Genomic DNA, 27,810 nt, shown 5'->3' on the forward strand with positions numbered 1-27,810 from the left:
TTGCTTAAGCCAGACCCCACCCCTGTCTCTGACTAAGTATGGGGTGGGGATGGGACTAAATCTCGGACATTTTCCTAAGTGGCACTGGTACTATTGTTGTCTGTTTCTGAGAACTGCATAACAATTCATAACAGAGCTGACAGAAGTTATCAGGGTAGAGACAGATCACAGTGGCATTTTTGAAATGGAACAGAAACTGGGACATGAGCTGGCACCTTGAAGGTAGGTTTGACTTTGGGATAATTAGAGGATGTGGAAATGAAAGTGTGAGATGGAAAACCATGGAGGAGCAGAAAATACAGGTAGAGTACAGGTAGAGTCACAGCAGGAGTGAAAACCATCAGGGACAGGCAATGGGCTTGGTGACAGGTGGGAAAGCAGGTAGAGGTACTTGATCAGAGCCATGAGCACAGAACAGATCCAAGACCAGGTGGCTTTCCCAAATCCTGGGTTTGTAACTTGTCTGGCTGTCTGTCACCTAATGAAAAGCTGGGAGATAGCATGGCCAAAAGCTCCCTTCAGCAGTATCATCAGACTTGCAAGCACTGATCACAAGTCCAATTAATAACCATGAAATTAGCTGTATAAATTGCTTCCCCGCCAGTCACAAGTGGGAATGAAGCTAATCAGCACACTATCCAGCACAGCTCTGTGCAACAAATATATAATGAGTGAACGAGCAGTACTGTGCTGGGTTACAAGCTCAAATGATAAGCTGGTTGTAGCACAACAAATTGTCCCTGGCTCCTTTCTCTCTGGTTTCCGAGCCTATGACCTTACCACATTTGTTAGTCATTCCCACAAGTTTTCTACCAGATTCTTATAGCTTTTCCGTGTCTACTATCATATCCTCTACAAATAGTGACAGCTTTACTTCTTCTCTTCCAATCTGTATCCCTATCTTTTCTTTCTCTTGCCTAAATGCTATGGCTAGGACTTTCAAGACTATGCTGAATAATAGTAAGTTATAGAGGACAACACTGTCTTATGCCCGATCCAAGAGTGAAAGCTTTCAGTTTTCTGTCACTGAGTGTGGTTGCCATTGAGGGTGGTTGCTGGCTGTATATAGACTTGGCTAGTTTGAGGAGTTTTCCATTTATTCACATTTTTTAAAAATGATTCAATCATGAAAGTATGTTAAATCTTGTTAAAGGTTTTCTCTGTATCTATTGAAGTAATCATGTGATTTCTGGATTTTTTTTGTTGTTGTTGATGTAGTGGATCAGATTTATTAATTTATGTGTATTGAATCAGCCTTACATCTGTGGGATAAAAGTCCCACTTGGTTTTGATGTTCAATCTTTTTAATGTATTGTTGTATTTGGGTTGATAGAGTTTTATTCAATATTTTAGCATTTATGTTCATCAGGGATATTGATCTGTAATTTTCCTTTTTTTGGTTATATCTCTGCTTTTGATATCAAGGTGATGCTGGCTTCAAAGAAGGTGGTAGACAGTATTCCTGTGTCCTCAATATTTTGGAAGAGCTTCAAAAAGGAGAGCATTCAAGGGTGGGGGTGGTTGGGATAGGGAGTTCTGGTGGTAGGAATTGTGTGGAACTATACCCCTCTTATCCTATGATCTTGCCAATATCTCTATCTTATAAATAAAAACTAGTTTAAAAAGTGAAAAAAAGTACCTAGTACAAACACTAAGCTAGAAGGAGATATCTAGAAGAACAAACACAGCACAAAGAGGATGACATTTTTTTTTCTTTAGAGAAATTGAGACTGAGATGATAACAGAATGAAGTAGAGATAATATCCCATAGGCAGTTGAACTCTGGAATAGGAGATGGCCAAATTAAAGAGTCAAATTTACAGAGGAGACAACAGTGGAAGCTGTGAGCATTTCCTGTGAGATTTAAAGAGGGAGACATGAAGAGGGTGGGTAGATCGAGAAGACAGGAATTGGGTCTTTCTTTCTCCTCCCTAATGTCCTAAAAGGGATGAATAAGTCCAGGGCCTCACACATGCACACCATTCAGTACCTCTGCAGTCCAGCTTAGATTTTATATTGTTATGAGCACGAAGAAAGGGAAAGACACCAAAGCACTGCTCCACCACCCAGGGAAGACCACTTACCTCTGTACTTGGTGTTCTCATGTGGTACCAGGAACTGAACCCAGCATGAGCATGTGCTCCAATCACAGAGCTAGCTTCCTGCTCCAGGAACTGAGACTTATTTACTTATTTATTTATAGAAACAGAGAAGGCAGAGAGGTTGTTAGAGAGAATCAAGGGGGAACTTGGCGGTGGCATACCTGGTTGAACGCACATGTTACAGTGCACAAGGACATGGGTTCGAGCCCCCAGCCCCCACCTGCAGGGGGAAAGCTTCACAAGTGGTGAAGCAGGGCTGCAAGTTATCTGTCTCTCTCCCTCTCTATCACCCCCTTCCCTCTAGATTCCTGGCTGTCTCTATGCAAATAAATAAATAAAGATAATTAAGAAGAGAGAGAGAGAGAGACAGAGAGAGAGAGAGAGGATGAGAATCAAGGGGCGTTGGAAAAGAACAAGACTGACAATACGAAGTGATTATGCCTTCAAGAGTCAGGCTGCAAAGGGAACTGCCCACTGAGACGACAAGGTCCCAGACACATGTTGCTATGGCCCATTTCTCCAGGTCAGAACCTCAAGATTTCTTGTGAATTTTGGAAATTATCATCAGTTAAGTTTGGGGAGGGTCTCATCAATGGCATGGAGGGGTTCAGTTAGGGGGGAACAGCCGTGGCTTGTTTGGAACAAGGGCTCAGATCTCTTACACAGTTTGGTATGTAATCTATAGAGATCAAAGCAAAGTCCCTGCAGGACTTGGGGAGGATGATTCAGGGCGGAATTCATCAGGAATGCAAAGGACTACATTGTGCACCGAGCGGTTAGGAACTCTGTGAAATTAGAAAGACTTTGGGGGGGGGGCACACAAAAACCCACACAGACTATAACCAAGCCAAATACTTCAATTCCCAACTTAATTTAGCCATGTTCTCAACAGAAAAATCTATCAGGGAAAAGGAAGCTTTATCGAAGGCTTAGTCAGTCAGACCCCAAGGGGGCGAATTTCCAAGGTGTCTGATTAATGATGAGACAGCCCAGTGGTATATTTAGATTCCACCTGGAACAGCTGTGAGACAAATGACACCCTGAGATGTAAGAATTGTTAGTTCTGTGGAAATTAAATTGGCTACAGGCATTTTATTTACCAAAACTTTTCACTTAAAAGAAAAATAAATATTACCGTCTTTCAGCCAATAAAATGCAGGTGGTGCTACTATGATGCCAGCCTGACTTTCCCGGGCAGATGACCTCACCGATGTGTCCCAGTCTCACCTCTCCAGAGCCCTACCCAACCAGGGAAAGAGAGAAACAGGCTAGGGGTATGGATCGATCTGCAAAAGTCCATGTCCAGTGGAGAAGCAATTATAGAAGCCAGACCTTCCACCTTCTACACCTCAAAAAGAATTTTGGTCCATACACCCAGAAGGATAAAGAATAGGAAAGTCTCCAATGGAAAGGATGGTACATAGAACTTTGGTGGTGGAAATTCTATAGAATTATATCCCTGTTACCTTAACAATCTTTTAAATAATTACTAAATCACTAATAAAAAGTTTTAAAAAATAGGCAGAAAAGTGCAAATACTTTAAAACTATCACATCTGAGGAGAAGGATGGAAAAGTGAAGTAAGGGGGCCAGGTGGTAGTACACCTGGTTGAGTGCACATATTACCGTGTGCAAGGACGGGGCTTCAAGTCCCCAGTCCCACCACCTGCAGGGGGAAAGCTTCACAAGTGGTGAAGCAGGGCTTGCAGGTATCTCTGTCTTTCTCCCTCCCCCTTCCTCTCCATTTCTGGCTGTCTCTATCCAGTAAATAATTAAAGATAAAAATAAAGAAAGAAAAGTGAAGCAAGGGTGGCCTTGCTTTTGAAAATTTCTTTTTCTCGCCCAATTAACATCTGCAGAGGAAAGTTCTGAGTTCTGAGTTGGTTGGCAGAAGTTTCCCCTAATGGAGTTTCATGCAGGAAAAGGAAACAAAGGAAACAAGGGGTCGTAAAAAGATGGGGTCTTTTCAGAGGACACTGTGCCAGCTTTGTTTTTTTTTTCTTCTGTGAAATACCATTTATTTCTTTATATGCTTTGTTTTATTATTTTCTAACATTTATTTTTAGTCAAAAGAATGTTTCTCTATCACAAAAATCAGGGAATCGCACCGCACCACCAACAGCAGCAAAGTCCACAGTTACTTACACTGGTGGCAGAGTTTGCTGGAAATTTTCAATGTCACAAAGATCATGGGCGGGGTGGAAGGGGGAGTAGAAGAAGAAAAATACTAGAATCACATCCAAAAACCATGATGACTCCGGGGAGAGACAGCCCATGATAATTCCTATCTTCTTACATTGTCAGCTGCGAGTGTATTACAGCAGGAGGAAGTACAATTCAACTTGAGTAAACCCTTCACGCCAATTTCAGTGCCTTGATTGTACCCTGACTGCCAGCAGCAATCAGAATAAGGATCAGGGAAGCAGTCCCTGGGAGCAGCGAGAAGACCCTTTGGAGGGAACAATCTGACTTAGTGGGTGTCCGAAGTCTGAAAGAGACCTCCAAGTTTATGTAGGAACACTGAAATGTGTATTTATCTTGAATAGAGACAGAAACTGAGAGGGCAGAGGGAGAGAGAGGGGGAGAGAGAGAAAGAGAGAGAGAGAGAGAGAGAGAGACCTGCAACACTTTCACCACTGTGAAATTGCAGTGGGGACTGGGGGCTTGAACCTGGTTCCTTGCACATTATAACATTTGCACCCAACTAGGATTGCCATTTCCCAGCTCCCTATGACTCAGATTTTCTGATGGATTTTTTTTTTTTGGGGGGGGCGGTGTCTTTTATTAATGTTACCTTTGACAACGAGGTAAGGATATTTAAATCTTTTTGTCTTCCTCTTTATAACATCCTCCTGGCTAAGTGGGGACTATCCGCCCTGTCTCTTTTCTGTGAAGACTATGTAATTCTTTCTACTTCCCTCCTTTTGGTAGAAGTGAGAAACAGGTTTGAGTAGATGTGTGGGGAATCTCAAGAGTTGACTGGGACAATCAGTGTCAGCTCAGGCAAGAAGGGGGTGGCTGATCCCCCTTATCTTGGCCTGCTAGTGCCCACTCAGACTGGGAAGCTTTTAGGAGTGCTCCCTCCGCCCACTCCTTCCTTCCTACTCAAATATAGCCGCCACTCCCACCCCCCACTGCCAATTTTTAAATTGGCACAATGATTAATGACCTAGGCAAAGACTTAATTTCCTGTCCAGTAGTACAAGACTGATTTCCAATAAAAGAACTTACTCAAGACAACTATTTCCTTTCCACAGCTTCTAATCTTTTATTCAATTGTGGGCATTCTTCCCTCTCAGTGTGAAAGCAGAATCAATTTTTGAACTTGCATTTGGTGAGTATTCCAAAGAATCACAGAAGACTAAAGCTGGAAGGGGCCTTAAGGGCTATGTAATTCGACCTCCTCTATTCTTACAATTCAAGCAGGACTTGAGTTGAAGGCTTTGACTCACATCTGTGTACACATGGTCAAGTGACAAGAGGAGTGAATTACTATCATTAAAGGACACAGCTTGGTTTCTCACTGGTCTCATTATAGTTACCTTTAATGAAAGAGTCTGTTTAAATCGAGTACTAATCACCATGGGAGGATATTTCTGCAATTATGGGCTCAGGCAAAACACAAACAAGACAAGAGGCAGTACAACCCCTTCCATACAGAAACACAATTACCATGTTCAATTACCTCAGGACTCTTTAAATACCCATTGCGGATGTAATGAGTTGTCCTGATTTGAACTACATGTATCCATCTCTTGTATTTATTTCTCATAAATGCTTGATAGATAACGGCAATGCTTTCTGAGAAATTAATTCTGAAAAGCAGAGGTTCTTAAACAAGATGCTAATGACTGCATAATATGGTACCTTCTTTAGATGCATGAGTTCCCAGAGACAATGCCACTTACAACTCAGGAAATGCTTTCTGGTTTGATGCCTAAATTATCTGAAATTCGCAAGTGAGAATATGCAGATGGCAAGGGATGGGGCTGGTGGTGGAATGAGGGAGGGCAGAGCCACCATAGCAGTGACAGAGAGTGTTGCAAGCAGTGAACATCAACACTGGCAGAAAGAGTAATGTACAGAAGCTGAACGTCTCCAGTGCATAGCCAGCTCACTTCTAAGCTACAGGTCCTCCCCCAAGGATCATTCTTTTGCAGCCTGGCTTTCCTTATTTATCAATAAGCAATGATGAATACCTACTGGAATGTGGCAAAAGTCATACAACACATCTATGACAGCACCAGCCACTGAGCCTCATAAATATTGGTGCTTTACAAATATTGAATTTAAGTATCTTAATCCCTTCATGATATGTGTTAAGTGAAACATCTCAAATGCATTTTTTTCCTCTTTTTAATATTTTATTTATTTATTTATTTATTGGAAAGAGATAGGAATTAAGAGGGAGGGAGAGACAGAGGGAGTCACACATACCTGCAGTACTATTTTACCACCTGTGAAGCATTCCCTCTGCAGGTGGTGACTAGGGGCTTGAACCTGGGTCCTGCTGCACTGTAACATGTACACTCAAATAGGTGTGCTCCTACAATTGTATTTTTTCATAGAAATGCAAAGATGGAGATTTATAGCATTCCCTTTATCACATATTTTAAAATAATTTATTTATTGGATAGTGACAGAGGCATTGCGAGGGAAAGAGGAGATAAAGAAGCATACCCATAGTACTGTTTTACTGTTCTTTTCCCCCTGTAGGTGAGGACCAGGGGCTTGAATCTAGGCCTAGTACACTATAACATATGCACTCAACTTAGGGTGTAACTGCCTGACCTCCAGCATTTCTTGCTTTCTCCCTACAAGTGGAGACTAGGGGGCTTGAACCGAGGTCCTTACGCACTGTAACAGGTACATTCTACCAGATGTGCCATCACCTGGCCCCCTATAGCATTTCATTATGAAAAACAGGATCCAACAACTCAAATATTAGCTCTGACCCATTCCCTACTCACTTGTTCAGATGAATTTAAAATGAAATATAGTCATAAATGGCTACAGGAACATAATGATATCAGTCTGAATATTATAAAGAAATGAAACATGAAGAGTAGACAAAGCAGGGACTTCAGCCAGAAGAAAACATGTTGGGGGCCGGGTGGTGGTGCACCTGGTTGAGCGCACATGTTACAGTGCGCAAGGACCTAGGTTCGAGCCCCCAGTCCCCACCTGCAGGGGGAAAGCTGAAGTTGCAGGTGTCTCTCTGTCTCTCACCCTCTCTATCCCTCCCTTCCCTCTCGACTTCTGTCTCTATCCAATAAATAAATAAATAAATAAATAAATTTTAAAAAATTTTAAAAAAAAGAAAACATGTCTTCTTCTTAATAGGCTATTTTATTTTGTTTTCTACATAGAGATCAGAGAGAGAGAGAGAAAGAGAGAGAGAAAGAGAGAGAGAGAGAGAGAGACTGAAAGATATCACACCACCAAACCTTCCTTCTATGTGGTAAGGGTGGGTTTGAAGGTGGGTTGCACACAAAGCGAAACAGCACACTATCCAAGGAACTGTTTTGCCAGCCAAAATAGCCTGGTTTTTGTTTGTTCGTTTGTTTGTTTTTTAGTTCCAAAAAGCGGGAGTGAAAGTGCCAATATGGGACTAACAAAGTTATATTCAATTTCACTGTGCAAGGACTCATGGGGCTTTGTCTAGGTGAGGCCTACTGATACCTATCTTGAGGACATGTGGAAAGGTAAACTGTGATAAGAACAATCCTGTTAATCAACATTCCTTTAATAAAGCAACCCTGACATTGGACCCCCCCCAAAAAAAACCCCAAAACCCTTAAACTTCATCCACATAAAACACAGCAGATAATATGCACAGGAAAAAAAAAACTGAAACATTACAACATGCATATAAGCATGGCCAATTAATGTCCAGTATATACTACAATTCAGTATCTGGTGTCTAGACTCCTAAGAGGTAATGGGCAAATTCTGTAGCCCTGTGTGCTCCTGCGTAGCTTATCCTCTTACGGGTTGCTTGAGGTTCATTGCTTTCCATCTACATTAGTCACAGGAAAGAGGCTTTGCTTTCATGACCTTTGCAATGTAGATGATTGAAGGTAGAGTGTTACACTTTCAAAACCACATTTAATATAATAGTGAATAGTGATATAAACTTTGAAAACGGCCAAACACAGGAGAGCCAGTAGATTCTTTCCAAAGGCTCTAGAATGTCTTAAGAAGATAATATTTCCTATTGAAAATTCAATTTGTGCTTCAAGCTATCCCAGTTTAAAGTTAGTGGGTGGTTTGCTCAATCATCACCCAGAGAACTCAGCCAGTCTACCACTTGTAAGTTGGACAGCATGTCTACCTCTGAGAGACAGTATTTTGAACTTCCTTGGTTGAATGCAAAACACATTAGCTAACTAACCAAACAAACTGAAAAGAGGCATAACACGAGCCCCAAACCTGGCAGACTCAGTGACTATGAAAACACTCTTAAATGCTATGGGGTCATGGGGAGGGTGACCCAGACTGAAGGACATAGTTTTCTTTAAAGATTCAATCTTTATCTGTCTACAAATACCTCACCAAAAATGCAGAAGCAGTATTGGAAAGGAACAGATGAGGAAACCTAAACTTCTCTTCCTTAAACACCCACAGTCCCAGAAGAATCAAGTAAGGCATATGTGTAGTAAAAGTTTTACTTTTTCTCCAATCTGAATTCAGGTAGGAGTTCTACGGTAAATATTCATTCATTCACATTCTGTCTCTCCCTTTCCCTGTCTTTGGAAATGAGAGGTTTTGGGTAGTGGTGGTGGGGGTAGGGGGTGAAGGTGAAAAGGAGGTCTGAAAGGGAAAGATTTGAATTCAGTGTAACCACTTTTAAGGGTCATCAACTTGAAATGGCCCCTAAACTTGTCCAACCTGTTTCACCTGGAAAAACCAAAGCAAACCAGGAAGAACTGATTTCAGTGTGGAAGTGCCCGCGTTTTGCTTTTTAAAGGTATGGCAAACAGCAAAACAAAATAGGAAAACCAGGATGATGCCCATTCCTTCCTTCCCTCTTTTTTCTTTCTTTCTTCTTCTTACTTTTTAACCAGAGCACTGCTCAGCTTTATGGTGGTGCTGGAGAATTGAACCTGGGACCCTGGAGCCTCAGACATGAGTGTCTGCACACAGATCTTTGGTGATGGGAGTAGCAGAAAATGAATAAATAAATAAGTTTTATTGAAGCTCCCTTAGAGCAATGAGTTCTCAAAGTGACACACTTTTGTAAGCCACTGCCCAGACTAGGTACCTCATGATTAACAATGAAAATTAATAAATATTATCTGATGAGTCTGACGTTCGATACACCTACGGTCCTAAAACAAAGACATGTAATTTTCATGAGAAAAAAAAAGAAGTGATCACTAATAAAAAAGAGAATCTGTTTGCATAACCATTATGCTATTTGGCTCTAGCCCTTACTCACCTTTTCTAAGGCATCAGCAAAGTTTCTCAAGTAGGATAAGTAAGAAACAAAGGATTCTGATTCTTTAAGACTTTAAAAGTTTTGGACAAATTATATTTCAGCTCTAGATAACCAGCCTAAGTCTGAAGTTCACACGGAAGCTGTCCCTGTAGCATTCCAGCGCATTCCTAAAGCAGACTAATGGCACAGGTCAAGGTAATTTACCAACTCTGATGTTGCATTTTGTGTCAACTCGGCTCATTTCTGGTTCCCAGGTGTTTGGCCAAGCATTGTTCTAGATGCTTCTGTAAAATGGAAACGTTCCCACATTTTAATTTATTTATCTGGAATAAGACTAACAATTAAATCAGTAGACTGAGTAAGATAATTTGCCCTCCATAATGTGGGTGGACCTGAATTAGTTGAATGCCTTAATAATAAAAAAAAAAGACTGAGGTTTCCAGAAGAAGGGGACATTCTGTTGATAGACCGCGATCTGGAACCCCAACTCATGTTTCATGAGTGTTTAGTTGGTTTAGGCAAGCAGATTTCAGACTTGCCCGTCTCCACAACTGCATGAGTCAATTCTTTAAAATACTCACACACTCATTTGTTGAACCAGCCAGCCAATCACTCTGTATGTGTTTATACACGCACAACACTTTCACATATACTCACACGTACACATACATATATACCCCATTGGTTCCCCTGCTCTAGAGAAGCCTGGGATTTCAAGCTGTTTTAATTTTCTTTTACCCTAAAGCATGAACATTCATTTCCTGTGTTTGTCCTTTGTTTCCACTGCTCTTTAAGCATAAATGCTGATCCTGTGGCCCATAATCAATGGCTGATAAAACAAACCTACACTGATTCTTGAGTTGACCCACTATGTGAAACACTGCACTGGTGCTGCAGGGAGGGGTCTGATGGCACGAACACTTCTGTGTATAATAGCAAGTCCGCAAGCTTGTAAGAAACAAACAAACAAACAAAAGCATTTGAAATAGGAAAGCACTCAGGGAATTATCTCTTTCTCTTATAGATCAAGTTAGTTTTTTCTAAGTGACACAATTGTGTAGATCAGGCAAAAGTGGCAGAAGAGACGGGATCCTTGTGACCTGAAGTTTTCTTTAAAAGGAGGATAGGCTTGGGAAGGGTCTATGGGAAGAGTTTCTGTTAGCATTACGTTATATGTATCTATAATATCTACCTTATAGAAGTCTCACCTCCTAATCTTTGTTTTGTTGTTGTTTGTCTCCAGGGTTATTGCTGGGGCTCTGTGACTGCACTACAAATCCAATACTCCTGGAGGCCATTTTTTCCATTTATTGTTGTTGGATAGGACAGAGAGAAATTGAGTGAGGAGGGGAAGACAGAGAGGGGGAGAGAAAGAGAGACACCTGCAGACCTGTTTCACTGCTTGTGAAGCGACCCCCCTGCAGGTGGGGAGCCGGAGGCTCGAACCGGGATCCTTGTGCTATTCCTTGTACTTCGTACTAAGTGTGCTTTACCTGGTGTATCACCGCCTGGGCCCCTGATCTTTGTTTTCTCCTTTTCTTTTCAGTCCATCTTCTTCAACCTCCAGTGGAAAATCCTTGAGGATGTTTCATAGGCATTTAACAAATAGAGACTTCCTGTCATGACTGTGGTGGTTACTGTGAAGCACTTTGGTGCTAGATGCAATGTAGAACTGTTCCAGGTCATCTTATCAACTTGTGAACTACTATTACGTCATTAATAATAATAAAAAAGAAACCTCAGATCATAGAATTTCTCTCTAAATTCTACCCTTACTCTTATTTCATACAGATAAAAACTACAATACATACAGTAATACAAAAACAGGAGCCTGCAAAGCTCCACGTCCACTCCATCACATGATCTTAATAGCCCTTCCATCTGGGTAGTTTCTGAAGTAGTTTTCTGCTCCACCCCTGCTGCCTGACAATTTTCTTCTCTACACAGAACTAGTCTGGCTGCATACTCCACCCACCCATCCACTACACTAGTATTGGAATGAACACTCTAAAATGTAACCTAATCCTATAATCATGGTTCTGGTTAACATATATCAGCTCCTGCAAGATAATCTGGATATAACTGAAAATCCTTGGCAGAAATGTAGTGGAGCTTCTCTCCTCTCCACTGTCACTTCTGCCAGGTCTGCAGGGAGTCTCAGGTGTCTCCCCCCCACACACACACCTGCAGTCTCAGCACTTTGGAACAAACAACTTTTCCCTTCTCAGTTTGGCACTCCATGCTGGGAAAAGAATGGTGAGTGACAAGGACAATCTTGGTCTCTTGGAATTCTACTCAAGCCACCGGGGGCTGTAGGGTGTTAAGTACAGACTTAAAGTAACTATGTGCAGTCAAATGCCGGTGTCTTAGAGCTCCAATTCTCCAGAACCCTGCCCCTCGAGGGAAAGAAAGATACTGGGAGTATGGATTGACCTGTCAACGCCCACCATGTTCAGTGGGGAAGCAATTATAGAAGCCAGACCTTCCATCTTCTGTACCCAATAATGACCCTGGGTCCATGCTCCCAGAGGGATAAAAAATAGGAAAACTATCAGGGGAGGGGATGGGATACGGAGTTCTGGTGATGGGAATTGTGTGGAGTTGTACCCCTCCTATCCTATGGTTCTGTCAGTGTTTCCTTTTTATAAATAAAATAAAAAAGAGAGAAAAAAAAAGAAAGAAAAAGAAGAGGCAAGAAGAGAAGTTAATGGGAAATTGGGGGAGGGGTGAGGCATCAGGTATCCAGTCCATGATGGTGAAAAGCAACTTGGATGTATGATGGAAGGGTTGTGCAGGCATCTTAATCACGTGGAGATAAGTACCTGTACCCATATGTCAACAATTGTCCTGTTACCACTTTTCCCAATAAAATGATAAAATAAAAAGAATAATGATTAAAAACAAACAAAAAAGGTAACTGTGTAATCCCAATTGTGTCAACATTGTGAAGGAGAAGGGCTACGAGGTCGAGGTCGGGGGTATCTGACCTTGTCTAAGAAAACCCGGAGGAAAGGGCTTCACAAGGAAGTGATTTGATTCTAGGAACTGAAAGATGAGCAGAGAAGGTTTTGTGTTTGAATGGCATGAATTTAGTATCATTCTTTTACTGTGGGTAGTTTTCCCTGTAACATTTACTGATGAGATTATGCTTCTTGCAATGTGTATTTTTGGCACCCTCATAAAAAAAAAAGAAACTCAGTTCTACATGTAATGAATTTATTGGTGGGCTTTTCACTCTGTTTCAGTGGCTTAATGGCTGTGTTTATGCCAATACCATATGGTTTTTAAAATTTTTTTATTACCTCTATTTATTTATTTAGTAGAGACTGTTAGAAATTGAGAGGGAAAGGGGAGATAGAGATGGTGAGAGACAGAGAGGCACCTGCGGCACTGCTTCACTACTTGCGAAGTTTTCCTCCTGCAGGTGGAAACTGGGGACTCGAACCTGCGTCCTTGTGCACTGTAACATGTGCACTCAACCAGGTGCGCCACCACCCAGCCCTCCCATATGGTTTTAACTACTGGAGTTTTTAAGTCTATTTTGAAATAGAAAGTGTGATACGTTGAGTCTTGTTCTGCTTTCTCAAGACTCATTTGGCCGTTTAGAATCCTTTGAAATTTCATATGATTTTTATAAATTATCTTAAGACTGCTTTTAAATCCATCTCGTTAAAAAATAAATATGCATCTTATATAGTTAATCTCATATATCCCAGACAGTATTCTAGTATAACACAATACCAACTGCCTAACATGCATTTATATTCTTATCAGAAGAAACTGCAGGGACCAGTTTTAATATTATATATATTCCTCTTAGCAGTTAGAACATATACCCCAAACTCAGCAAGTCACCCACTCCCATAGCAGTCCAGGATATTCACAGGTCCCTCAGTCTCCAGCTCTTCTGCCTAATGCCTGAACATAAAAGGTGGCACGCAGCCCGGTTCCCCTTGAATCCCTAGTACTGGGACAGGGATATTTTCCAATTCCCTCTTGCAGATCCTTTCCAGTTTTGCTTTTGCCAAGATTCAGATCTCCAGGGGTCTGCACGCATCCTGTTCTGCTCTACTCACATCCTATCCTGGAGGAAGTTTTGGAAATGCTCAGCTTGGGAACTGATACTAATATCATCTCTGCATTATGATCCTCCTTATAATTGCCTCCCCCGTCCCACCTCCAGATGACATCTGTCAGACCAATTATTGTGCATTTGATCTTTTTCTAAATCCATTGACCTAACTGGACTTAGCCTGAGTAGTTTTATTCTTGTGGAAACTAGGTCCAGTGATGAAAGATTCTTTACAGAAAGTATCATTGTATTTGATCATGATGTAATGGGGGAAGAAAAAAAGCCAACTACTTGTCATGTAAATAAAGTGTTTTACTATATCTAAAAATACCTAATTACTTGAGTAATTTTTTGAATATTAATGAGAACAAGCATATGGATTTATGATATAATAATGACTTCAAAATAAAAATATGAAATGATAAAACATAGGATATATACTACACATCACTTTATGATAATGAAGAAACAGGTTAGAATTATTGACTAGTCTACAATAAAATAGATTATAGTTTATAAGCAAACTAGACAAGTAAAATGTATGAAAAAAATCAAACATAGATAATATAGTTAATTCTCAGTTACCAAAAGGGATGATTAATTATAACATCACAGCATTTGTGAAAAATGTAGTCATTACACATATATCATTAACTGTATTTACTGTAAACCACTAATCACCTTAATAAAAAAATAAAGTTATGAAATATGTACAAAAAAGAAAATCACTCTTAAAACACATTGCAAACTAGTGAAATATCTACATATTAGAAGACTACACTGTGTGTTTCTCTCCTCTCCTCTTCAGGGTCAACTAGGAATATCAAAGGACACCACCTGGGATTCCAACAAGACAGGACTAGAACAACTTCAGGAACCCACCAAATCACCAGTGAGGGCAAACACGTGTGGATCCTGTGCAGAGAGGAGCCTAGGGAGAGATTAAGTGGCTGGTAACAGACCAGCAGTTTACCAGTTAAGACACCACCTCCACTCTGTTTCACCAACAAAAAGATGGCTGAAGGGAGGAGAGGACTCCCCTGAGACTCACCAAATGCAACTGTGAGTCTCCATTGCTACTGTCCTCAAAATCTGGAGAAGAGGTGGGGAGGCCCTGTGCTGACAGCAGGGGACAGAGAACTAACCAGGAAACTCAGAAGAAGATCTATACCTAGGTGGCCAAGCAGTGGGGCTGTGAGAGTCTCTTTGCATAACCACTGGATTATCTCTGCCCCACCCTGGTTTATCTCTTGATTAAGAGTCAGTGATTAAACTAAGAAGCCTACTTATAGTTTAAAAGCCCTCAGGCTCCCATAGCCTACAGGGAAGAAAAAGAACAAAAGAGGCTTTTAAGCCACTGAGCTCCAACTCAGGAATTAAATAATATTGAAAGAACTGTCAACGCCCACAACTGTGAGCCCTTTAATTACTTTACTTAGATACAAGTCAATCCAGGCAAGAGTGATCAGTAATTTGAAAAGCACTGAGAAAGGGACTTCATAACATATTATATAAAATGGTTCAACCAACAAGAAGAAATATTGGAGAAATGAACCAGGACAAGATTCCAGCAAAAAGCCCTCCAAAGGTTGAAGCACAAAATAATGAGGTCAACATCGAAACACTAGTTAAAGAAATAATCACAGGAGTGAGAAAAGAGTTTGAAAGAATTGTCATCAGATAAGCAGAAACAATGAATGAGACCCTGGAAAAAAACACTAATTATATCAAGGTTATTAGAGAGCTGAAAGCTGAAATAGCTGAACTAAGAACACAACTAGCTGAACAAGCTAAAACAGTATCAGAACAGGGTAACAAAACAGATGAACTCCAGAAAACAGTAAAGGGGAGAAACAATAGAATCATGAGGCTGAAGACTGAATTAGCAAGATCGAGGATGAATTAGAGACAACTAAAAAAGAAGTAAGAGATCTCAAAAAGAGATTAAGTAATGCTGAAAACAACAACAGAGACCTGTGGGATGACTTCAGAAGAAATAATATATGTATTATAGGCATACCAGAGGAAGGAAGAGAGGGAGGGGAAGAAAGCATTCTTCAGGACATAATAGCTGAGAACTTTTGTAGTCTAGACAACATCAAAGACATAAAGGTTCAAGAAGCCCAGAGGGTCCCAAACAGAATTAACCCAGACCTAAAGACACCAAGACACATCATATTTAGAATGGAAAGGAATAAGGATAAAGAAAGGATCTTTAAGGCTGCAAGAGAAAAACAAAGAGCTACCTACAGAGGAAAACCCATAAGATTAGCAGCAGACTTCTCTACATACAGGCCACACTACAGACCAGAAGAGAATGGCAAGATATCTATCAAGAGAAAGATATCTATCAATGAGAAAGGCTTTCAACCAAAACTACCGTATCCTGCTAGACTTGTCGCTCAGACTAGATGGAGGCATAAAAAGCTTCTCAGACAAGCAAAAGCTGAAAAAATTATTTATCACCAAGCCTGCCCTAAAAGAAGTTCTGGAAAGTCTTCTACAAATAGTCAGACCACCATAAATATGCCATATATCAGAACACTCTAAAAATCTATAAGAATGGCATAAAAATATCTTTAATCTTTGATATCAATAAATGTCAATGGCCTGAATTCACCTATTAAAAGGCACAGAGTAGGAAGATGGATCAGAAAACACAATCCAACAATATGCTGTCTATAAGAAACCCACCTAACTCAAAAAGACAAACACAGACTCAAAGTGAAAGGATGGAAAACTATCATACAAGCCAATGGCTCAAAAAAAAGGGCAGGAACAGCTATTCTCATTCTCATATCTGACAGGATAGACTTTAAAATATATAAAATTTAAAAAGACAGGGACATATACTACTTAATGCTCAGTGGATCAGTCAATCAAGAGGACTTAACAATTATTAACATCTATGCACCCAATGAGAAGCCATCTAAATACATCAAACATCTATGGAAAGAGCTACAATAATACATTAACAGCAACACAGTAATAGTATGGGACTTCAACACCCCACTCTCTCAACTTGATAGATCATCCAGGCACAAAATCAATAAAGATATGAGGGAGTTAAATGAGGAGATAGATAAAGTAGAAGTATTGGACATTTTCAGAGTCATTCATCCCAAGAAAATGGAATACACATTTTACTCAAGTACACATGGGTCATTCTCAAGGATAGACCATATGTTAGGCCACAAAGACAGCATCAACAAATTCAAGAGCATTGAAATAATCCCAAGCATCTTCTCAGATCACAGTGGAATTAAACTAACACTTAACAACAAATGATTCCTAATACTCCCAAAATGTGGTCAACAGTATACTACTTAACAACTACTGGGTCAAAGAGGAAATAAAGGAAGAAATCAAAATGTTTCGAGACTTCAATGAAAATGAAGACACAGCTATCAAAATATTCGGGATACAACTAAGGCAGTACTAAGAGGGAAGTTCATAGCCATACAAGCACACATTAGGAAACAAGAAAAAGCACAAATAAATAGCCTGATTACACATCTTAAAGACCTAGAAGAAGAAGAACAAAGGAATCCTAAAGCAAATAGAAGGACAGAAATCACTAAAGTTAGGGCAAAATAAATAACATTGAAAATAAGAAAACCATACAAAAGGTCAACAAAAATAAATGTTGGTTCTTCAAAAGAGTGAACAAAATCAACAAACCTTTAGCCAGAAAAAAAAAAAAAAAAAAAAGGGAGAAGATCCAAATAAATCGGATTATAAATGAAAGGGGAGATATCACAATAGACACTGCAGAAATTCAGCATATCATTTCTAGACTTCTATGAACGACTATATGCTACCAAGCTAGAGAACCTGGAAGAAATGGATGATTTCCTAGATACCAATGAACTTCCAAAATTAAGTAAAGAGGCACTAGATAACATGAACAGGCCCATCACAGCTAATGAAATTGAAACAATTATCAAAAACCTTCATAAGAATAAAAGTCCTGGACCAGATGGCTTTATAAATGAATTCTATAAAACCTTCAATGAAAAACTAATACCTCTACTTTTAAAAGTCTTCCAGAAGATTGAAGACACTGAAATACTCCCTTCAAGCTTCTATGAAGCCAACATAACTCTGATACCAAAAGCAGACAGGGACACAAAAAAAAAAAAAAAAAAAAAAAAACACCAAAAACAAACAAAACTACAGACCAGTATCTCTGATGAACATAGATGTTAAAATATTGAAGAAAATTCTGGCCAACCAGATACAGCAGTATATTAAAAAGATTGTTCATCATGACCAAGTGGGGTTTATCCCAGGCATGAAAAGTTGGTTTAATACACATAAATCAATCAATGTGATCCACCATATCAATAAAAACAAGACCAAAAAACCACATGGTCATATCAATAGATGTAGAGATAGCCTTTGACAAAATCCAACATTCCTTTATGATCAAAACTACAAAAAAATGGGAATAGATGGAAAATTCCTGAAGACAATGGAGTCTATATTTAGCAAACCTATAGCTAATGGTGAAAAACTGGAAGCATTTCCACTCAGATCAGGTACTAGACAGGGCTGCCCACTATCACCATGACTATTCAACATAGTGTTGGAAGTTCTTGCCATAGCAATCAGGCAGGAGCAAGGAATTATAGGCATACAGATTGGAAGAGAAGAAGTCAAAAAGTCAAACTCTCCCTATTTGCAAATGACATGATAGCATACATAGAAAAACCTAAGGAATCCAGCAAGAAGCTTTTGGGAATCATCAGGCAATACAGTAACGTATCAGGCTACAAAATTAACATTCAAAAGTCAGTAGCATTCCTCTATGCAAACGCTATGTTAGAAGAAATTGAAATCCAGAAATCAATTCCTTTTACTATAGTAACAAAAACAGTATCTAGGACTAAAACTAACCAAAGAACTGAAAGACTTGTATACTGAAAATTATGAGTCACTACTCAAAGAAATTGAAAAATTCACAAGGAAGTAGAAAGATTTTCCATGTTCATGGGTTGGAAGAATTAACATAATCATTATGAACATACTACCCAGAGCCATCTACAAATTTAATGCTATCCCCATCAAGAACCCAACCACATTGTTTTAGGAGAATAGAACAAATGCTGCAAATGTTTATCTGGAACCAGAAAAGACCTAGAATTGCCAAAACAATCTTGAGAAGAAAAAACAGACCTGGAGGCATCACATTCCCAGATCTCAAATTGTATTACAGGGCCACTGTAATCAAAACTGCTTGGTACTGGAACATGAATAGACACACTGACCAGTGGAATAGAATTGAGAGCCCAGAAGCAAGGCCCCAGACCTATGGATATCTAATCTTTGACAAAAGTGTCCAAACTATTAAATGGGGGAAATGGGAGTCTCTTCAACAAATGGTGTTGGAAAAAATGGGTTGAAACATGAAGAAGAATGAAACTGAACCACTATATTTCACCAAATACAAAATTAAACTCCAAGTCGATCAAGGATTTGGATGTTAGACCAGAAACTATTAGATACTTCGAGGAAAATATCGGCAGAACTCTTTTCCACATACATTTTAAAGACATGTTCAATGAAACAAATCCAAAGAAGACAAAGGAAAGCATAAACCTATGGGACTACATTAAATTAAAAAGCTTCTTCACAGCAAAAGAAACCACTGCCCAAAACAACAGATCCCTCACAGAATGGGAGAAACTCTTTACATTCCATACATCAGACAAGTGGCTAATAACCAAAATAAATAAAGTGACTGCCAAACTCAACAACAAGAAAACCATCCAAAACGGGGAGAGGACATGAACAGAATATTCACCACAGAAGAGATCCAAAAGGCTGAGAAACACATGAAAAAATGCTCCAAGTCTTTGATTGTCAGAGAAATGCAAATAAAGACAACAATGAGATACCACTTCACTCCTGTGAGAATGTCATACATTTGAAAAGGTAACAGCAACAAATGCTGGAGAGGTTGTGGGGTCAAAGGAACCCTCCTACACTGCTGGTGGGAATGTAAATGGGTCCCACCTCTGTGGATCACAGTCTGGAGAACTCTCAGAAAGCTAGAGATGAACCTACCCTATGATCCTGCAATTCCTCTCCTGGGGATATATCCTAAGGAACCCAACACACTCATCTAAAAAGATCTGTGTGCACATTTGTAGTAGCCAAAATTGGGAAGCATCCCAGGTGTCCAACAACAGATGAGTGGCTGGGCAAGTTGTGGTCTATATACACAATGGAATACTACTCAGCTATTAAAAACGGTGTCTTCAGGAGTCAGGCGGTAGCACAGTGGGTTAAGCCCAGATGGCTTAAAGTGCAAGGACCAGAGTAAGAATTCTGGTTCGAGCCCCTGGCTCCCCACCTGAAGGGAGTCGCTTCTAAAGCAGTGAAGCAGGCCTGCAGGTGTCTACCTTTCTCTCTCCCTCTCTGTCTTTCCCTCCTGTCTTGATTTCTCTCTGTCCTATCGACACTGACGAAGATGACAATGATAATTACAACAATAAAACAACAAGGGCAACAAATAAATATTTTTTAAAAACCAAACAAACAAGAAAATGGTCACTTCACCATTTTAGCCGATCTTGGATGGAACTTGAAAAAATCATGTTAAGTGAAGTAAGTCAGAAACAGAAGCATGAATATGGATAGGATGATCTCACTCTCAGGCAGATGTTGAAGAACAAGATCAGAAGAGAAAACACAAGTAGAACCTGAACTGGAATTGGCATATTGCACCAAAGTAAAAGACTCTGGGGAGGGTGGGTGGGTGGGTGAGTGGGAAAATACAGGTGCAAAAAGGATGACAGAGGACCTAGTGGGGGGGGTTGTATTGTTATATGGAAAACTGGGGAATGTTATGCATGTACAAACTGCTGTATTTACTGTCGAATGTCAAACATTAGTTCCACAATAAAGCAATTAAAAAAAAAAAGACTATCCTTAGGAATGTACTGTTTGTATTACTATCACAGCATTAAAAGTTTTCTTTAGAGGTCACATTTTCTCTAATTAATTTTTTAAACTCTAAATCAATGCTAATTTTTTGGCAAAACATGTGAGCTGATAATTAGAAATATAATTCAATGATAAACTCATAAATAAAAAATCATAATAAAAAGCTATGATCAAATTAATTAAATTTTAAGGTTTTTTTCCCCCCTACTATGGTTAAGGCTCAGTGCCCACAAGTCTACCACTTTTGACAGTTATTTCTTTTATTTAGTGATAGATAGTGAGATATAATGAAGAAGAGATCAAGAGACACAAAGAGCAGGGGACACATCCCAATTCTGCTGTACCACAGGGTACTCCTTTGCTGGCACAAACCTGAGTTCTTGAGCACAGCTCCAAAGGGTAAACCATCCCCTGCCTACACACATAAACACACACATACACACACACACACACACACACACACATACATATGGCTTTTTTAGTGATTTAATAATGATCGACAAGATTGTGGAATAAGAGGGTACAATTACACACAATTCCCACCATCAGAGTTCTGTATCCCACATCTTCCACTGGAAGGTTCCCTATTCTTTATCCTTCTTGGAGTATGGACCAAAGATCTTTATGAGATGCAGAAGGTGGAAGATCTGGCTTCTGTAATTGCTTCTCCACTGGACATGGACATCGGCAGGTGGATCCATATCCCCAGCCTGCTTCTATCTTTCCCTAGTGGGGCAGGGCTCTGGGGAGATGGGGTTTCAGGACACAATGGTGAGGTCATCTGCCCAGGAAAGTCAGGTTGGCGTCATGGTAGCATCTGCAACTTGGTTGAAAAGCGTGAAGATACAAAGCAAAACAGATTGTTTAATAATCAGGAACCGAACGGTAAGACTGTAGCAGATGAAATTTGGGGTCTTCATGTTGGAAGAAACTAGGACATTCAGGCAGGAAAAGTTGCAGGATGTCTTGTTAGTACATCTTTGATATAGCAATGCTAATCTGAATAAATAGTGGGCATGGGAAATGTAGACTGCTGGTTATATTTGCTTGAATTAGTAAATGCTTAGCTGACTCTCAGAATGAAAAATAACTGATGGATTTCTGGCTGGGGTTTATACTGTTAACTTGCTGAAAATGACATTGGGGTGACTTGACCTGGATTGCAGAGTCTGGCAATGACTGCTAAAATAGACTTTAGAAGAAGGGTTCAGACAACTAAGAGCACATCACCTATTCTACAATGGCTGGCTTATTATATCAATGGACAAATCACTGAGATATAATCTCCATTAAGATTATGTTAAATCTACTTTATACTACCTTCAAACTAGCTTTTAACACTGACTTGGATTAATACCTGGATATTGGAATGGTGTCACTTATATGTGGTGCATTAATAACAAAAACAAAGGAGCCTGCAAAAATAATGATAATAACCAAACTGACTGGACCCTGAAAAATGGTGGTCATGTAAGAGAATGGGGAGCAATGAAAGAAGTAGTTAGAAGGATCTCTATGGTAGAAAGGCTGTAGGACTTTGGAACACACACACACACACACACACACACACACACACACACATACACACACACACACCTGTAGTACTAAAATCTTGTCATCTTTAAACCAATATCAAATCAATTAAAAACAATAATCCTTGTATAAAATGACAGTTAATGTTAGTTAGTAGTAACAATATATGAAAAATGTATACAAGCCCTGGCTGATGGTTTTTGCGTCAGACCATACATAAAAACAAAATTCCAGTACAATCAAAGATCTGGGCTCTCTTTTGATGGTAAGGGAAAAAAACAAAAACAAATACTGCTTCACTTGTTTTTAAGTGCATTATTACTATACCTGGTTGTGCTTCAGAGGCTGAAAGTAAGTAGCACTTAATCCAAGAACTTTTAATAAAGTTCCTATAGCACAATATTAACACATTAGAAACATGCTTATAGGGAGTCCAGCAGTAGCACAGCGGGTTAAGCATGGCGTGAAGCGCAAGGACTGGCCTAAGGATCCCGGTTCAAGCCCCCAGCTCACCACCTGCAGGGGAGTCGCTTCACTGGTGGTGAAGCAGGTCTGCAGGTGTCTTTCCCCCGTCTTCCCCTCTTCTCTCCCTTTCTCTCTGTCCTATCCAACAACAATAAAACAAGGGCAACAAAAGGGAAAATAAATAAACAAAAAATCTTTTTTTTTAATTTAAGAAAGGATTAATTAACAAAACCATAGGGTAGGAGGGGTACAACTCCACACAATTCCCACCACCCAATCTCCATATCCCACCCCCTCCCCTGATAGCTTTCCCATTCTCCATCCCTCTGGGAGCATGGACCCAGGGTCACTGTGGGTTGCAGAAAAAAATCTTAAAAAAAAAAAAAATGCTTATAAAGCAAATTGAACTGCAGGGAAGAAAAAAGGTCTGACAAGAACTTCCTAAAGGAAATTACATCATAACCAGGATTATAGATAAGGGAAGAGATGTGGTGTTAGCCCCATTTCAGTTCAATTCAGTCTTAATCTCAGTTTGATCCAGACTCCATTCTGTTTGGAAATGGTGCTTGAATTACACATAAACCTGCCCTGAAAGAAATATTTTGAGGACTTAAGTCTATAAAAGCATATGATGTTCCTACCTAATAGAAGCATCTACATGATAAAAAGAAGGTTTTTAAATGGTTAAGAATACAGAGAAATAAACAGTTGAGAAGGTAAGATATTAAAATTTAGTAATGAGAACACTAAAAACAACCAGTGCACTTCTGGTCTACAGAAGGTCCTGCTCAACAGTAAAGGGCATTACTACTTCCTGCCCTTGTTGAGTGAGGAGGATACTTTCAGCACTCCAGTCGGTCAATTATGAACAATAGGAACACAACAGAAGCTAATACGGGAAATCCAGACATGAGAGAAATAATAAATGGAAGCAAAATTAGAAAAAAAAATTTCAAAGGGACAGTGAGGGAAATGTATGTAGTAGATAATGGGCAACAGCTTGTGTCAACTGAAAATAGTTTTTGAGAATGAGTGTTCTTTCGAAAGAACTATAGGACCAGAAAACATACAGGATGTATAAAATAAACAAGTAGCAACGACTCAAAAAATCATAAGAATATCAAGTAAGTGCCAGTTAAAAAAAATAATATGGGTGGGGCTAGATAATGGTTATGCTAAGAGACTCTCATGCCTGAGGCTCTGAAGTACCAGGTTCAATCCCCCACACACTATAAGCCAGAGCTGACCAGTGCTCTGTTAAAAAACAATAACAATGATGATAATGATGATGATGATGATGATGATAATAATAATAATAAAAGGTGGGATTCTGCCATTTGTAAAATCATGGAGGAAGCTGGAGAGTATCGTTCTCAGTGAATTAAATTAGACAAAAACAGACAAAAAAAGGAAATGATTTAAACAAATCAAACTTGTAGACTATAAGAACAAAATTGTGGTTAACAGAAAGGAAGTGAGAAAATAGGTGAATTAGTGGGTTGAAGGGATCAATTATATGGGGAATAGAAACTAGAATTCTGGTGAATGTAAGGTGTTGAAACCAAATTGTTATAAACTAGTATTGCTTCAATAAAGATTGATACAATGGGTAAAAGTGTAAAAAGGAGTATAGCCGGGTTTATAAAGCAGTATCTTTTCAGAGAAACAGGGGCAATGATCTGTGAAAAGCAACAAAATGTATGTTTAGTATTCCCGCTATCCTTTCAGCCCAAGAAACCATCTCACAGTAATCCACTAGATAAATACATCTTAAACAATTTACTAATTCTCATTTGTCACTTATGAAATAATTTCAGGGAAGATAATATGTGAAAGCTTGACAAGGTCAGACTTAGGTCCCTTTCTGGTTCTTGTCTAAAATTCACTCTTGAAATTCTACAAAAATGAATTCGGTGATAGGATAAGTTCTAAAATCTGGGTGAAACAATGGTTGAAGTCTCCTCACTAATATGAAAACTATTTCTAGAGTTTTTAATTCTTAAAATAGAGAGTTTAAAACATCTGTATTCAAACTAGATTTAAATTTTCTTACTTAAACTTATTTTGAGGAACCAAACATACCTATCGAAAAAGATTTGAGTATACCTATGTTCATAGCAGCACAACTTGCAGTAGCCAAAACCTGGTAGCAACCTAGGACCAACAACAGATGAGTGGCTGAGCAAGTTGCGGTCTATACACACAATGGAACACTACTCAGCTCTTAAAAATGGTGATTTCACGATTTTCAGCCCATTTTGGAGCTTGATGGAATCAGATTAAGTGAGGTAAGTCAGAAACGGAAGGATGAATATGGGATGAGCTCATTCATAGTCAGAAGGTGAAAAACAAGATCAGAAGGGAAAACACTAAGTAAGCAGAACTTGGACTGGAGTTGGTGTATTGAACCAAAGTAAAAGTCTCTGGGGTGGCCAGGAGGGTTCAGGTCCTGGAACATGATGGCAGAAGAGGACCTAGTGGGGGTTGTATTGTTATGTGGAAAACTAGGAAATGGTATGCATGTACAAACTACTGTATTTACTGTTGACTGTAAACCATTAATCCCCCAATAAAGAAATTTTTTAAAAAGTTAAACATAATAAATAAATAAATAAATAAATAAATAAATAAATAAACTTTTTTTTGACTGTCTGCAAAATGCCCCAAGAGAAGAAAGGACACAATAAGGCCCCACAAAGGGAACAAAGCACAGAAGGAATGACTTTGCCTATGACTCACAACACTTAGTTTTGGCTAGTATATTTACCTTAATAAGTCCTTTTATTTAAAATTGATCAAATCTTGATGATTTAAAGAAAACTATTTCTACCTCACATTAATGTCAGAGGAGTGAGAATTAAGGGCTATGCAACATTAGCTTAGAAAGTCAACCAGATTTCAATTTAAGCATTGGTATTAAAGAAAGTCTTCCTTTCCCATTTTGTAAATATATGGTCTACCTTCTTAAATGAGAGAATATTTTAAAATGCATGTAAGCACATTCATTTGGTTGGTGTTTAGAAAGAATTCTGAATATATATATTAACTTTTTAACAGAACATAATATTTAGTATAAGTTTCTTAATATCGAGTTAAGTCATTCAGCATCATCCAGCTTTCTAAACCTTAGCTGTAAATATTAATAAAAATTTTATGTTTTTCAAAGATCTGTCAGTCAACATTAAAACTATTGCTTTGGATTACATGGGATAATTACAATGAATGTGACCAATTTTCTTCTCTCCAAGTACAAAAAACTGAACTCACACATAGTATACATACTGGAATGGCTGATTTCTTCATGATCCTTACAACTTTTCCATACACAGTATGTATATTCTGTTGAGCAGGACAGATATCTACAAAGTTAAGATACTCCTTCCAGGGAGTCGGGCTGTAGCGCAGCGGGTTAAGCGCAGGTGGCACAAAGCACAAGGACTGGCATAAGGATCCCGGTTCAAACCCCGGCTCCCCACCTGCAGGGGAGTCGCTTCACAGGCGGTGAAGCAGGCCTGCAGGTGTCTATCTTTCTCTCCTCCTCTCTGTCTTCCCCTCCTCTCTCCATTTCTCTCTGTCCTATCCAACAACGACGACAACAACAATAATAACTACAACAATAAAACAACAAGGGCAACAAAAGGGAATAAATAAATAGAATAAAATATTTTTTTTTAAAAAAAGATACTCCTTCCAATGGTAGCCATTTCTCAAAACAATCTCCAAACTGTTGGAAACTTTCTGATATCTGTGCCTACAGGTAAAAGTCATTTATCAAGCAGTTGAAAATAACCATTGATAACACAAAATGGTTTCCAGTAAAGTAACAAAGAACTAGTAAGTATTTCTAGTATCTGAGAATTGTCTATGATGGCTAACCTTTGCCTCACATATGTATCTCTTTCAAAAAAAAAAAGTAAATGCAGTATTTGTAAAAATTTAAAAATCAGTGACAAAGTACTATGAATCTAGACATAAAATAAAATGCTTGAATAACGGAATGTGAAATTTCACCTGATAAGACTAGCAGATCTTACTGAAGCCACCACCTGATAAACTTTTGGCCATTCTGTATTTCTTTAATTAAAAAAAAAAAAAAAGGGAAAAAATGTATCCTGTGGACCTGACAGGTTGTTCAGACCATATCATTGATTTAGAGAATGGTAGGGAGAAGTCCTGAAAACAAGGCATGCTTTTTTAATTCAACCCTAAAACTTCAACGAGCTCTAAAAGGACATTTGCTTGAGTCCAGGGAACACAGCATGAGAAATGCGAACATTCTTAGTAAACTGACATCATCATGACAACTTTGGCAGGGCTCCAAGTGTCTGAAGCAGAACTTGAGCCTTGTTTATGAAGTAGGAGAAAGAGACTTGGCATTTCTGATTTACACCTTGGCAACATGCAGAGATAGTTAAAAGAAAGGGAACAATTTTTATGTATAGTAATTGGCAAGTTTCAGTGAAAAAAAAATGCAAAAAGAAGAGAAAGCTACTAGAAAAAGTTAGAAACTGCATCCTCCCCCCTTTTCTAGAATGAGTCATTCAGGGTTTCTTCTCTAAATATATATACGCACGGAGACATAAAAAGTTCTATTTATAAAAGCAGTATAACCATTTTACATTTGGAAAGTAATAAATAAAAAAGTTGAATCTCGAGAACTACTTATCATAAAACACTAATTTGGATATTTGACTATTACTAGTAGATTCTTGCACTAATTCCTTTAAAAACAGAGCTGGGACCTTTGAAGATATTACACATGGATCCAGAGATATTTAAATTAGATCTATGGAAGGACAGTACTGGGTGTCTAGCTGGATGGCCTCACATGGAAGACAAGATCCTACCTACCCTTACAGAAAATTTGAAAATAGCATTTTATGTAGTTTTTAATTAATTAACTTATTTATTAATGAGTGAGAGATAGAAAAATACAGAGCGGCCAGAGCACTGCTCAGTTCTGGTTTCTGGTGGTGCTAAGGACTGGACCTGGGACCTCAGAGCCTCAGGCATGAAAGTCTTTCACATACTCATGCTGTCTCTCCAGCCCTACATATGGTTTTAAAAATAACTCTATTAAGTCCAGCTGAGTTCTGTAGGTTGTGAATCACTTTTAAAAGCTCTTATTTGGATTTTTGCTCTTTTATTACATGGGACAAAATAATTTCTACTCTATTCAACAAAAAGATACTGTGAATTATAAAAACATCAAAGTTTATTCTGTAGAAACAAATCAAGAGATGACC

At 39.0% G+C, this 27,810-nt stretch overlaps 1 protein-coding gene and 1 non-coding gene across 3 annotated transcripts in view; both read right to left on the reverse strand.

Moving 5' to 3' along the window:
* Positions 1 to 27,810, reverse strand: part of GAREM1 (GRB2 associated regulator of MAPK1 subtype 1) — a 230,243-nt gene that overhangs the window by 77,794 nt on the left and 124,639 nt on the right. The gene's annotated exons all lie outside the window — the stretch shown is intronic.
* Positions 4,549 to 4,662, reverse strand: LOC132533272 (small Cajal body-specific RNA 3). The gene has a single exon (XR_009545165.1). It is a non-coding gene; the product is annotated as a small Cajal body-specific RNA 3 (non-coding RNA).

Source organism: Erinaceus europaeus, chromosome 15, assembly GCF_950295315.1.
Source record: "Erinaceus europaeus chromosome 15, mEriEur2.1, whole genome shotgun sequence".
Classification (NCBI taxonomy): Eukaryota; Metazoa; Chordata; class Mammalia; order Eulipotyphla; family Erinaceidae; genus Erinaceus; species Erinaceus europaeus.